This window comes from Miscanthus floridulus, chromosome 9 (assembly GCF_019320115.1).
Source record: "Miscanthus floridulus cultivar M001 chromosome 9, ASM1932011v1, whole genome shotgun sequence".
NCBI classification, from domain to species: domain Eukaryota; kingdom Viridiplantae; phylum Streptophyta; class Magnoliopsida; order Poales; family Poaceae; genus Miscanthus; species Miscanthus floridulus.
Window position 1 is genome coordinate 70,966,846 of NC_089588.1, and position 13,397 is coordinate 70,980,242.

At 45.9% G+C, this 13,397-nt stretch overlaps 1 non-coding gene across 1 annotated transcript; it reads right to left on the bottom strand.

Annotated features, from left to right (window-relative positions):
- Positions 1-2,352: 2,352 nt before the first annotated feature.
- Positions 2,353-2,459, bottom strand: LOC136484501 (small nucleolar RNA R71). The gene has a single exon (XR_010766023.1). It is a non-coding gene; the product is annotated as a small nucleolar RNA R71 (small nucleolar RNA).
- Between the last annotated feature and the right edge of the window lie 10,938 nt (positions 2,460-13,397).

The following is a 13,397-nucleotide window of genomic DNA, read 5'->3' on the forward strand; positions in this document are numbered from 1 at the left end:
ACGTCCTCGTCGTTGCCGAGGGGTTGCGCAGCCTGTTGCCCCACAAAGTCCTACCTTTGGCACTCGGGCTTTGCCTCGACAACCTCTAGGTCCACCTACCAAGCCCGTAGGCGATCTGCCTTCTCCTGAAGGTAGATCGCACGGCTATAGGGACTCTGGTCCGGTGGCATGAGCCCAGGCCCCTCCTCAGGTAGAACCTTGTCGTCGAGTTGCTAGTTGTTTATGGTAACTGAATACCTATTTTAGCAATCAATAATGCATACATTTCAAAGGACAAAACATAGAATGAAAAGATTTGGTTTATTACTAATGGAATTCCACTTGTTCATGAGATTTATTTGAATGCAGGAAAAACAGTGAAAATAGTGGAAAATATGCACCATGGCGGCAAATGGACGTTGCAGGGGCCTCTGGGCCCACACTGCCACACCGATCGATGGCCATGTGGTGCCACCTGGCCCCACCCTATCCCCGTCCACATCATCGATCCGAGGGACACCTCCTACACTGCATCACAAGCGTCCATTTCATGTTGGTTTGAGTAGTGGCCATGATTCACTCACCCTAGATCCATGGGCCCATTGTCAACCCCTTGGAGGCCATCAACCGACTTTGGAACCGCCTTTAGACCAAGTCTTCACACGTGCTAGAAATGCAACCGCCTTTGGGAGCAAACCGTGACCCTCCGATGTAATGGTGGTGCATCGGAGGGCCGGCCGGTGCCCTCACCGTGCCGCTCGGTGCCCAAGGAAGCTCCACTACCTCTTCAATGCCTACAAATACCCCCTTGCTTCTTAGTGCAATAAATAGAGGTGTTCCCCATAGTTGTAAAGTGTCCCAAGTAGAATCATTCTCTCTACTCCTAAGTTTAGGTTAGTGGTGAGAGTGAGAGTGAAGAAGTGAAGAGCTAGGAGCTTAGGAGGAGTCATCGGGAATCTCTCTGTAAGCTCTTATAAGCTACTCTTGCTTTCTATTTATATTTCCTTTAGTACTTGTCTTTATTTTTAGCATTTACTTTCTTGTAATTAGAGTAAAGTAGTGTTGTGAATATTTCGATCATATCTTGTTTAGTTAGTAAGTTTCTGATATATGGGATTCTCTTCACTAGTTGGTGCTCTGATCTTAGTGCGATATTAGAGTAGTATCACTTAGTGTAAGCGTGGTGCTTAGACTATAGGGTACCTTGGGTTGTGGCTAGTTCTCCGGATAGATTGTGGTACGTGGCAGGTGGTGACACCCCTATCTATCCTCTGTAGTCCACCACGTTGGAATTAGTTATTTAGTCATAGGACTCATGGTGCTCTGTGCCTAATCAACCTTAGGGTGAGTTTTGGGCTGGTATGCCCCAAAGTATATTCATTACTCAGTTGCTAGACAATTAATAGGATTACAATTAAGACAGTACTTCATTTATGTTCACCTACTCTGTGACCATAGTAGTAGTACTAGTTTTTCTCATTTTATTATTTTAGTTAGTTTACTTTCATTTGTTCCATACATTTGTGTCTAGGAAATTCATTTGAACTTAAGTGATCATTTATCAAAGTGGTAGTACTAGTTTTTCTCTGTGGAAATAAATACGATACTTGGTTTACTCCCAAGTGTAGTGCTACATCAATATATTCTGTGCGCTTGTGGAATTAGTCCAATAATCATAAAAAATATCAACAAGCATTTTTTTGGCGCCGTTGTCGGAGAAGGCATTGGCCTAGATATATACCCTTGAGATTCATGCTTGCTTTGTAATAGACAAAGTCAAGCATGGGTGGATTCAATTTGCCAAAAGGTTTTCAGGATGATCCTGAGGCTATCCTTCGAAGGGCGAGAGCTAGTCTCACCCCTCCTCAGAGAAACCTCCGTCCGATCTATCCAAATTCTCTACAAACTAACCCAGTCCGTTTAGAGATTCCAACTAAACCGATCCTTTCCAAACCTCCACCCATTGAACCTATTCATCCTCGCAGTATTGCATCAACCAGTTCTGGTGCAACCGTTAAGGCGATTCATGATTATTCCTTCCCTACTATATCCAATGTAGTCATAGGTCCTAATATTCTTAGCAGAAAAGAAGAGTTCATGCTCAAGCCCGCACTTATAATCATGGTGCAAGCTAGCCCTTTTCATGGCAAACCTTCTGAGGATGCCAATGCTCATCTTCATACCTTTCTAGAGATTTATAACACAATCTCAATTAGAGGAGTCTCACAAGACGCCATTCGACTTTGACTTTTTCCTTTCTCATTGCTCGAAAAGGTGAAGCATTGGTTTTGTACCAATGCGGGAACCTTGAATATGTGGGAGAAGTGTTCAAACGACTTCCCCATCAAGTTCTTCCCCGTCGATAAACACAATCTTCTTCGTACTAAAATTTCTAACTTCCAACAACAAGCCCGAGAATCTGTTCTAAACACATAGGAGTGACTCCAAGAGTATGTTCAAGCATGCCCTCATCATGGAATGAAGGATTGGTTGCTCATCCAAAATTTCCATCACAAACTTTCAATGGAGTCCTGTCAACACCTTGATGTGCCGCCGGAGGGGCATTATTTTCCCTGAAGGTAGGTCAAGCAATGGAGTTGATCGAGAAGATGGTAGAAAACCAAGGATGGATAGATGAGCATCTCAAGGGTATGTCCCATAGTTACAAGGTTAATTCTGTATCTATGGAATATCTTTTGAGTAAGTTAGAAGAAAGAGAAAATTGGAAGAGAGACCGTGCCATTATAGAATATTTTGTAGCCAAGCAGCCACAGGTAAGCATGTCATGTGAAGAATGCGGGGGCATGAATCACACTAGTGATGTTTGCCCTAGTAGAGACCTTAAGTCCCTTCTTAATGATGGTGGATATGGACCACCTCCACCGTAGCCTTACCAGAGATGGAATCTACAAATTAATCTAGATAATTCACCCACTCATCCTTCTGACTATTCTTCTCTTAGAGATCTTGTCCTTAGTCAAGACAAAATCAATGAGCAAATTCATGCTAAATTGCTTGACCATGATAGGATTTTAGGAGATATTCATGCTAGGCTTGATGAATTTTCTTTAGCGTTAGGAAATCAGCTTAAGTTTAATGAAAGGCTAGAAAATCAATTACCCACTTTGATTTCAAAAATTTCACATAATGAAAAATTTAATGCTATAACCACAAGAGGTGGAAAAACCACTCGTGATCCATCGTATCATAAAGCAACAAAGAAGAAAGTAGTAATCAAAGTTCCAGCTGAAGAAGAAGACCCCGTTGTGCCCCAAGAAAAAGTTAAGACAACCCCCCATGAATTCTATGATATGGAGGTGCTGCCATTTCCAGAACGCAATCAAAAGACAACGGAGGATGAACAATTCAAGAAATTCAATGAGGTAATTCAAAAATTATATATACATATACCATTAATTGACGCTATGTAGGTCCCCACATATGCCAAATATTTAAAATATATACTCAACAAAAAGAAGCCACAACCAAGCGTAGAGGTAGTAAAATTGACCGAGGAGTGCAGCGCAGCCATACTTTATCAGGTACCTGAAAAGAAGAAGATCCAGGGAATCCTACAATTTCATGCTCCATCAGCTCCCAGCAATTTGACCAAGCCTTCTATGATCTTGGAGCTAGCGTCAGCATCATGCCAAAGGTAGTGTATGATAAATTAAATCATAATTCATTATCCCCAACCACAATTTGATTGTAGCTAGCCGATCAATCAGTCCGATATCCGGCGGGAATAGCAGAGGATATTCCTGTCAAGATAGGAAGTTATTTTGTGCCCATAGATTTTGTAGTGTTGGATATTAGTGCCGACACTAAAACACCACTAATCTTGGGAAGACCATTTTTTAGCACGGCAAATGCTCACATTGATGTTGGAGCCAGAGAAATTCATCTCAATATAAATGGCAAGGAAGAAATATTCCACTTCAAACTGAGATCGGAGCAATGTTTGTTGGTGAAATTAAAACCTCATGACATACACATCATTCATGAATAGGTGGATGATTCCATCACTCACGGGAGCAAGCCACCATAGGTCAATTGCATGGAAGGAATCCGAGGAGCTAAATCGAGGTGAGTTAAGCAAAGGTATGCACTTAAGCCCCATTTATTTTCACTAAGCATCATCATTTCCTGTCAAAACATGCTTAGTACCTTGCTTAAAAAGTCAAAAATCATTTAGGGGGATTAGGTGGCTACCCGGCCACTCATGACCATAGACTGGCCCCACCTCTGCCCCCTCTTGATTCCTTTCACCTCCATTCACTCCTCCATGCACGTGAAGAGCAAGGCAAAGCCAAAAATCTGAGTGCTTTTTTGTTCTTTACTCTCCACTCACCTTGTCCTTGCCTCCAACATTTCCAATCCATTCTTTCACCTCTTGGCATTTTCCTTTCACTCATTCACCTGGTGGCACACTTGTGAGGGCATCTAGGAGAGAATCAATGCATGGGATGGTTGAAATGCCACCAAGGCGGCCAACCGGCGCCCTACTCTGGTGCCTTTGGCACTTTGACTCCTCTCTCACTTATTTATGTCCTTGTGAAGCTCACACACACACACCACAAGCATATTCACTTCCAAGAGCTGAAGCTCTGCTCCTCACTCCTTCATACTCCACACCATGAGCATCTTTGCTTAAATCACTAAGCAAATGAATTATTAGGGAGAGGAGAAGCATCATAGTGGTGATCCACTCATCACAAAAGGGAGTTGCTCATTTGTTTTACTAATCCTTAACCCCTCTCTTGTCTCTAGCTTGTTCTTGCTTGTAGGATCATGAAGAAATTCAAAGGTGCCTTGGGCATTGGAAAGAAGAAGGCCAACAAGCACATTCGGTTCCCGTCGGATGACAACTCTATGGCGGGAAGCCAAAGCAACCATGGCAGCGATGCCATGTCCATCAACCAAGCAAGCCAAGAGAGTGGAGAAGAAACAATTCGTGTTCTAACTAGCATTGAGCAAATCATCTTGGTGGATGATCATGAAAGGCAAGCTTTCCGAATCCTCAAGAACCAAACATTTCATCGTACCTGTGCCTACGACCACAATTTCTTAAACCGCACAGGTATGATAATCGAATTCCATGTCAGCTTTCGTGCAATAGGATGGGAAAATTTTTGGTGGGTAAATGAAGAGGGCTATAGGCAACTTACCATAGAATTTCTATGCACGCTCACTAGAACTGCTACACATGTCACATTTAGATTATTCGGTGAGCAATATACCTTCACTTAGAAGCAGTTTAGTATTTTGCTAGGCTTTGATAAAAATTGCAACCATAATTTGGATAGAGCCATAGAAGGATTTGATAGAGTAGACTTTTGGAAAGAAATTAGTGACAAGGATAGCTCTACTCAACCAAGAACTAGTGAAATTCATAATCCCACTTTGCGCTTCATGCACCGATGGCTTGCTATGACATTGTTTCCTAGGAATGATCTTCGTACTGTAAGAGTTGAAGAAATGAAAATCATATATACCATGGTTAATAAAATTCATATTTCCCCTATTGTTGGCATGATAAATTATTGGCTAGGAACTTTTCACGTGATGAATATGTTGAGTGCACCTCCTTAATCACTAGACTTGCAAGAAACATGGTATTGCTTGATAGGGCTTTAATTAATTACATACCTACTGAGAGAGTCTATCTTGATTATTATCACTCTTTCCAAGCACACATGCAAAAAATGGATCAAGAAGATGATTCTTATGTTATGACTTATCAAGGGCGTGTTAATGAAATTCGTTTGCCCAACACAGAATTTTGGTTAAGTAATGTTGACCGGCTAACCATCCTGTTGGAGACTGTAGGATTGCAAGTGAAATGCAGGTAATAAGGAGGATGACAAGAAGGCAAGTTGCTGCCGCCTGAGGCCGAACAAGATGCTCAAGATGCTGTCATGTGAGGCGTGCAACACACATCGCAGTGGGGTGCTTGGGTCGCCCCGCCTAGTGCAAAGGAGGCAGGAGGATCTCACTAGCACCAGCAGCAGCACCACTGGTAGCAGGCACCAGAAGGAGTCTCTCCATGGGACCAGCTGTAGCACAACGGATCACAGTTGCACTCAGCAGGAGGTTCACAGTGGGTTCCTACATTTGGGGCAAGCTCTTCTCATTTTGCATGTCGCAGGGATATGTAGCTGTCCAGTTCAGAGAGATATCCCCTCCTCATCTAGGACCCCACTCTACCATAGCAGTTCCTATAGATTGGGAGCGCAATGTAGGCATCCTACAACATCAAATAGAGGGCATCCGCCTCAACAACACCGCCATTCGCCACGACTTTCAGGCACACCTGGAGAACTTTTAGCAGCACTAGCAGGAGACCGCAGGAGAGCTAGCAACCATACATGGGCTAGCTGAGGAGAATGACCACTATTGGGATGACGTCTTCCACCACATGGGGTGGAGGTGCCGCTAATCCCATGATAGAAGCAAGCTTGGGGGAGGAGCCCCCACCAAGGTAAGTATTCTATGTCCCTACTTAGTAGTATTTATGTTTCTTGCATTTTTCATTTCATTAGCATCTAAAAAAATGTTGCTATGCTTTGTAAATAAATAAATTAAGCTAGTAACCCATGGTTATGTTTATGCTTTATGTTTTTAGTTTTGAATAAAAACATTCTCACTACTGCCTAATAAAAAGGAGACAACTGTCAAACCCAAATAAAATGTTGCTCCATTAATTTCTGCACCACTCTCATTTTTTGTGACCACCGATGATTGCCATTGTTAGTATATTTTTTCTTTTACCATGAACTTGAGTCTCGTGGGTTGCAAATGCTAGATCTAAGTTTGAGTGGTAGAATATCATGATTAGCAAAGAGCGGAGTAAGTTTTTATCCTGTCTTGAGCAAGGTTTATCTCTGGAGAATTTCTTTGTGAAAACATAAAAACTTGCTTAGTTCTTTTTTGTGGCAAGAAACACCTACCAGAGCCATATATGTTTAGCACTTAGAAAAACTTCCACACATGCTACTTGCCTTAGTAGTGAGCCTAGTCAAGCCTTGTTGATTTTAGTTGAGAAACTTGTCATATTCCCATGACCGAGAGCACAAACACCCACCTATATATTTGCTACTCTTAAACTGAGAGTATGCAATCACATGCTTTCCACTCCAAATATTTACTCCATGGCAAAAGTTTATTCCTCATTGAAATATCTCTCAAAAGGGAGCGTGGCTATCTCTAAAGAGAGATAGAGAGAGAGAAGAAAAAGGGAGAGAAAAGAAAAAGAAGAAAAAGGTTTGTGTCTCCCCTTGTCGAAAAAAATAATGATGAAAAGAGAGGTAGCCATGCCTCCAACAAGAAAAGAGGATGCCAAGAAAGGAGTAAATTCCACATATACCACACACATGCACTCTCTTGGTCTAGGTTTATGACTTGTTGCTCCTTTTATCCAATTGTTTGACTTAGCAATAAATACTATGCAATGTATGCCTTCATATTTTTCCTTGCCCATGAACTCCACATAAGCGTTAGTAACAGGAATGAAGGCACATTTTAAGCCTTTGGTGAGGAGCATACACACTTAAGAGAGATTGAGTGCACCATAGAAAGAACTAGAGCTTATGATTTTTCTTCCTAAAATTTATAAAAGCCTCTAGATGATATTTCTAAGCAAAATAGATAAGGAGAAAAGACCCTCTTTCTAGCTGATCTGTGTTTGACACTCAGACAAGGTGAAGGCCAAAAGCGCCATGGTGTCAAAGGTAATATGGGTAAGAGTTTCTATACTAACATTTCCAATTCAAAGGTTGGTATGTTTGTGAGCAGAAGTGTAGGAGTTAGTAAGCAACTAACATTCTCATGCTAAGTCCCCATCTTTGCTCAGGGACAAGCAAAAGGCAAGCTTGGGGGAGCTTGTTGATGGTCACTAAACACCTATTTTAGCCATCAACAATGCATACATTTCAAAGGAAAATCAACATAAAATGAAAAAAATTGGTTTATTACTAATGGAATTCCACCTGTACTTGAGATTTATTTGAACGTAGGAAAAATAGTGAAAAAGGTGGAAAATATGCACCATGGAGGCAAATGGACGTAGTAGGGGCCTCTAGGCCCACACTGCCACGCCGGCCAGTGGCCATGTGGTGACGCCTAGTGCCACCCTGTCCCCATTTATGTCATCCATTCGAGGGACGCCTCCTACACTACATCACAAGCATCCAATTCATGTTGATTTGAGCAGTGGCCATGATTCACTCACCATGGATCCATGAACCCATTATCAACCCTTTGGAGGCCATCAACCGACTTTGGAACTACCTTTAGACCAAGTCTTCACACGTGCTGGAAATGCAACCGCCTTTGGGAGCAAACCGTGACCCTCTAATGCAATGGCGGTGCATCGGAGGGCTGGCCGGCGCCCTCACCCCTCCGCCTGATGCCCAAGAAAGGTCCACTACCTACAAATATCCCCTTACTCCTTAGTGCTATAAATAGAGGTGTTCCCCGTAGTTGTAAAGCATCCCAAGTAGATTCATTCTCTCTACTCCTAAGTTTAGGTTACTGGTGAGAGTGAGAGTGAAGAAGTGAAGAGCTAGGGAGCTTAGGAGGAGTCCTCGGGAATCTCTCTGTAAGCTCTTGTAAGCTACTCTTGCTTTCTATTTATATTTCCTTTAGTACTTGTCTTTATTTTTAGCATTTACTTTATTGCAATTAGAGTAAAGTAGTGTTGTGAATATTTCAATCATATCTTGTTTAGTTAGTAAGTTTCTGATATATGGGATCCTTGTCACTAGTTGGTGCTGTAATCTTAGCTTGTGTAGGCTACTGTAAGCCTCCAATAGTCTACTATAAAATGGCAAATTGCATAGGCTTATAATAGTATAAATGGTTTAGCCTAGTTAAAAGTGTCAAACAACAAATTTCATATTTTTCTTACTTTCACCATAGCACAAGAATACTGTGTAAATAATTTCATGCTCACATGTTACATATATTTACCCTAATTGATTTCACCAGAAACTAGCATTTAATCAAATTTAAATAGCAAGATCAAATTCTAAGCATGCTTATTGTAGGCTCAACATTTTTCCTAGGTACAAGATGTCGACACAAGACTAGCAAAATTGGAATCACAATTTTTGCACTTCTCTAGCTCAAGTTATGCATTTTACAAGATAGAAACAAATTTAAAAGCACTTATCTAGCTCAATTTAATTCTCCCAAAAAAAATCCCAAATAGTAGGTTTCATATTTTTATCAAATAGTACACTTCATGATGAATCCAAAAAAATTTGGTTCGCCCAAATTGGACACTCCTAACTCAAGATATAAATTTTTGAAGTTTGCATTCAAATCTGTGAAAATAAATAAAGAAAATCAAATTTCAAATCGGGCCCAGCAGCTAGGTGCACCTGGTCCAGTGCACCCAGAGGCACTGACAGTAGGGACCATGGGTCAAAGGACCCCATGTGATAGGCACACAGTGCAAGGCAGGGTGGTTGATGGGCCATATCTCGCTGGCAGCGAGGTCACCGGCGGTGAGGTCTTCACCGTCGTGTTCCCCACCCACCCCCCGCGCACCCGCTGGTACCCTTGGTTGGCTCAGCGAATCACCTAAGTGACCTTGCCGGTGAGCATGGTGGCTCAGTGGCGATGTGCGATGGTGGAGTTGCTGTCTCTGGTGGAGACGTGACCCAGCAAGCATTGCTACGGTTTCTATGAACCCTAGCAGAGCTCTAGGTGTGGATCGAGCCACGGTGAAGCGGTGGTGTGCTTTGGCCACGTGCATGGTGGCACGGTGGCGCACAACGCATGCGGCAGTGCTTGCTATTCTGATGAGACAGTGGTTGGTGATGGGTCGCTATCATAGGAGAAGGTGCTATGAGTTACGACAGTGCAGAAACAAACACAGGAGGGGGAAGACAAGGTCTAGTTGGTGCCAGCCACGGTGAGCTTGAGCTCATAGCCATGGCGGGCGCGCACAACGTGGTCATGTGTTCCCACGAGGTGGCGGTAGTAGTAGTTAAATAGACGATGACGTGACCATCTATGACCTAAGGCAATGATGCACCAAGGGAGAACAAGGAAGGAGGAGTAGTGGATATCACTAGCCATGGTGAGCTCAGAGCTTAGTGGTGCTCCACGGCCATGGCGGTGATGGCAATGCATAATGCGGCTTTACCTCGACTCGGATGGTGGCACTGGTGGGTCGGTGTGGGGGTATGGCCCCCAAGACATGGGCCGCACCATTGGAGGTGGCCCATCCCACAAGATTAAGGCATGCACGGCGCTGCTCGGCGTGCACCGCAAGACATTGTATAGTACCAAATAGGCTACTTTACTTGTAACCCTACCTCCTCCAGAGTATATAAGGAGAGGTAGGGGTCCCCTAGCGGATAGGCTAAATCAAGCTACTTGGTCATCTAGATCAATACAATACACCAAAGACACAGGACATAGGGTATTACGTCGATCAGACAGCCCGAACCTATCTAAATCGCTGTCTCTGCGCCTTGTGTCAGCATCCGGTTCCTGATCACGTGCACCCCCACCGACAAATCTACCATCGCGGGATACCCCTCGGTGGACTGCCGAGCATATTCTATCGATAGTTGGCGTGCCAGGTAGGGGTGTGCGCTTGATCCATGGTGAGCCAGATGGACCTCAAATCAACAACGTGTTCTCATCATCAATCTCGTGGAGATCCATGCCGGTCGACGATGACGATTCATCGCTGCTACACTAGCCCCTGCGACAGCAGATCCGATCTTGGAACCACCTCCGAGGTTGCCTTCACCAACATCTCACCGCCCGCCAGGTGCTCACCGTCAATGCCGACCAGACAATGCCATATGCCGCCGACCAGACGCTTCGTCTAAAGCTAAGTCACGCTTTAATATTCTTCTAAATATTCTCCGATCTTCGTATATCGCCATAATGTTTCTCCGAGCTGTTTTCTCCATATTTGCTCTCCAAAACGATTTTTCGAACCCCCGAACAGTCCTGTTATGCTCGGACGCCTCCAGAGACGGCCCTGTCTCTGGCTCCTTACACGTGCTACGGGCTCCGCGCTCTGCGTTATGGGTGGTCGGCAGCGGCTCCTTGGTCACGCCTATTCCTCCTACACGTGCACGGGCTCCGCGCTCGACGTTATGGACTATGGGCTAGCTAGGGCTGGAGACTCAGCTACACACTAACTGTTTGGGTGGTTTATATTAAACATAAATATATTTTCATGCCAACTGATTGTCGAACTGCATACGTCGTTTCATCACCATTGCTGATTTTTCTTTGGAGTTTATTTATTTTTACATCATGTACTACCCGTTCTACATGTTTGTATTGCAGGATCATCGTCCAGGTGATCGGATCACCTGGTGCTCGGACTTCTCCACCGATCAACTAGTCAGACTGCTTGGTTCATGGACTCCATCATCGACCAGTTGATCAGACTGTTCGCTGCTCGTGCTTCATCGCCAGTTACGCCGGTTACTCCTCAGCCCTTGGTTTCTTCGTGCTCGAGGACTAAGTGGGCACACTTCATCGCATGGACATTGTCAGCTACATTGGTGCTCAGACCTCACCGCCTACGTCGGGCACTCCTCGGTGCTCGGACCTCACCGCCTACGCCAAGGACTCCTCGGTGCTCAGACATCGCCGCCTACACTAGGGACTCCTCGGTGCTCGGACCTCACCGCCTATGCTGGGGACTCCTTGCTCCTAGGTGCTCGGACATCGCCACCTACACTGGGGACTCCTCGGTGCTCGGACCTCGCTGCCTACGCCGAGGACTCCTCGCTCCTCGGTGCTCGGTCATTGCCAGCAGCACCGAGGACTCCTCGCTCCTCGGTGCTCGGACATCGCCACCTACGTTGGGGACTCCTCGCTCCTTGGTGCTCAGACATCATCGCCTACACCGGGGACTCCTCGCTCCTCGGTGTTCGATCATCGTTAGGGACGTCGAGGACTCCTTGCTCCTCGGTGCTCGGTCATCGCCAGCGACACCGGGGATTCCTCGCTCCTCGATGCTCGGACATCGCTGCCTACGCCGTCATCGCTAGCGACGTCGGGGACTCCTCGCTCCTCGGTGCTCGGTCATCGCCAGCGACGCCGAGGACTCCTCGCTCCTCGATGCTCGGACATCGCCGCCTACGCTGTCATCGCTAGTGACTCCGGGGACTCCTCGCTCCTTGGTGCTCGGACATTGTCGCCTACACTGTCATCGCCAGTGACGCCAGGGACTCCTCGCTCCTTGGTGCTCAGTCATCGCCAGTGACGCCAGGGACTCCTCTCTCCTCGGTGCTCGATCATCGCCGCCCCTACCTATGCCGGGGACTCCTCGCTCCTTGCTCCTCAGCGCTCAGTCATCACCGCCTACGCCAGGGACTCCTCGCTCCTCGCTCCTCGGCGCTCGGTCATCGCCACCTATGTCGGGGACTCCTCGCTCCTCGGTGCTCGGTCATCGCTGCCTACACTAAGGACTCCTCGCTCCTCGATGCTCGGTCATCACCAGCTACACCGAGGACTCCTCGGTGCTTGGATCTTGCTATGTCTCGTCGGTGTGCTATCAAGCTACTCCATGCTGTTCGGATTAGGGTGTTGATCTTGGGCAGCACGTTTGGGGTCTTGATACGTGCATGTCAGACGACGTCGGCAAGCTTTCAGACTTCTTTGACCCTGCTACAAGATTTATTCTTCATCTTCTAGCAGGCTTGGGAACTAAGTGGGCACACTTCACCTTGTGGTGAATGTGCTTGTTCTCATCTCGAGGCTACGCCCGAGGACTAGCTGCCTGCTCAGCTGGTTTTCTACTTTATGACCCTGGCACCATGTGACTATGTCACCTACTATCAGGCTCGGGGACTAGCTATGGGGGTATGGCTCCCAAGACATGGGCCGCACCATCGGAGGTGGCCCAGCCCACAAGATTAAGGCATGCACGGCGCTGCTCGGCGTGCACCACAAGACATTGTATAGTACCAAATAGGCTATTTTACTTGTAACCCTACCTCCTCTAGAGTATATAAGGAGAGGTAGGGGTCCCCTAGCGGATAGGCTACATCAAGCTACTTGGTCATCCAGATCAATACAATATACCAAAGACACAGGACGTAGGGTATTACGTCGATCAGACGGCCCGAACCTATCTAAATCACTATCTTGGCGCCTTGTGTCACCATCTGGTTCCTGATCACGCGTACCCCCACCGACAAATCTACCATCGCGGGATACCCCTCGGTGGACTGCCGAGCATATTCTATCGATAGTCGGGAAGGTGGAGCGGCTCATGGTGGAGCTATGGGCAGGGTGTATTATGTGGTGGTGCTGCGTGGGTGGTGAGCGAGCACGGTAGTGGTGCGGCGGTGGCGATGGTGGTGTGGCTTAGCTCTGGTGGGGGCAAGAGCGAGACAGGTAGGGCGAGAGAGTGGGAATGGGAGAGAGCAGCG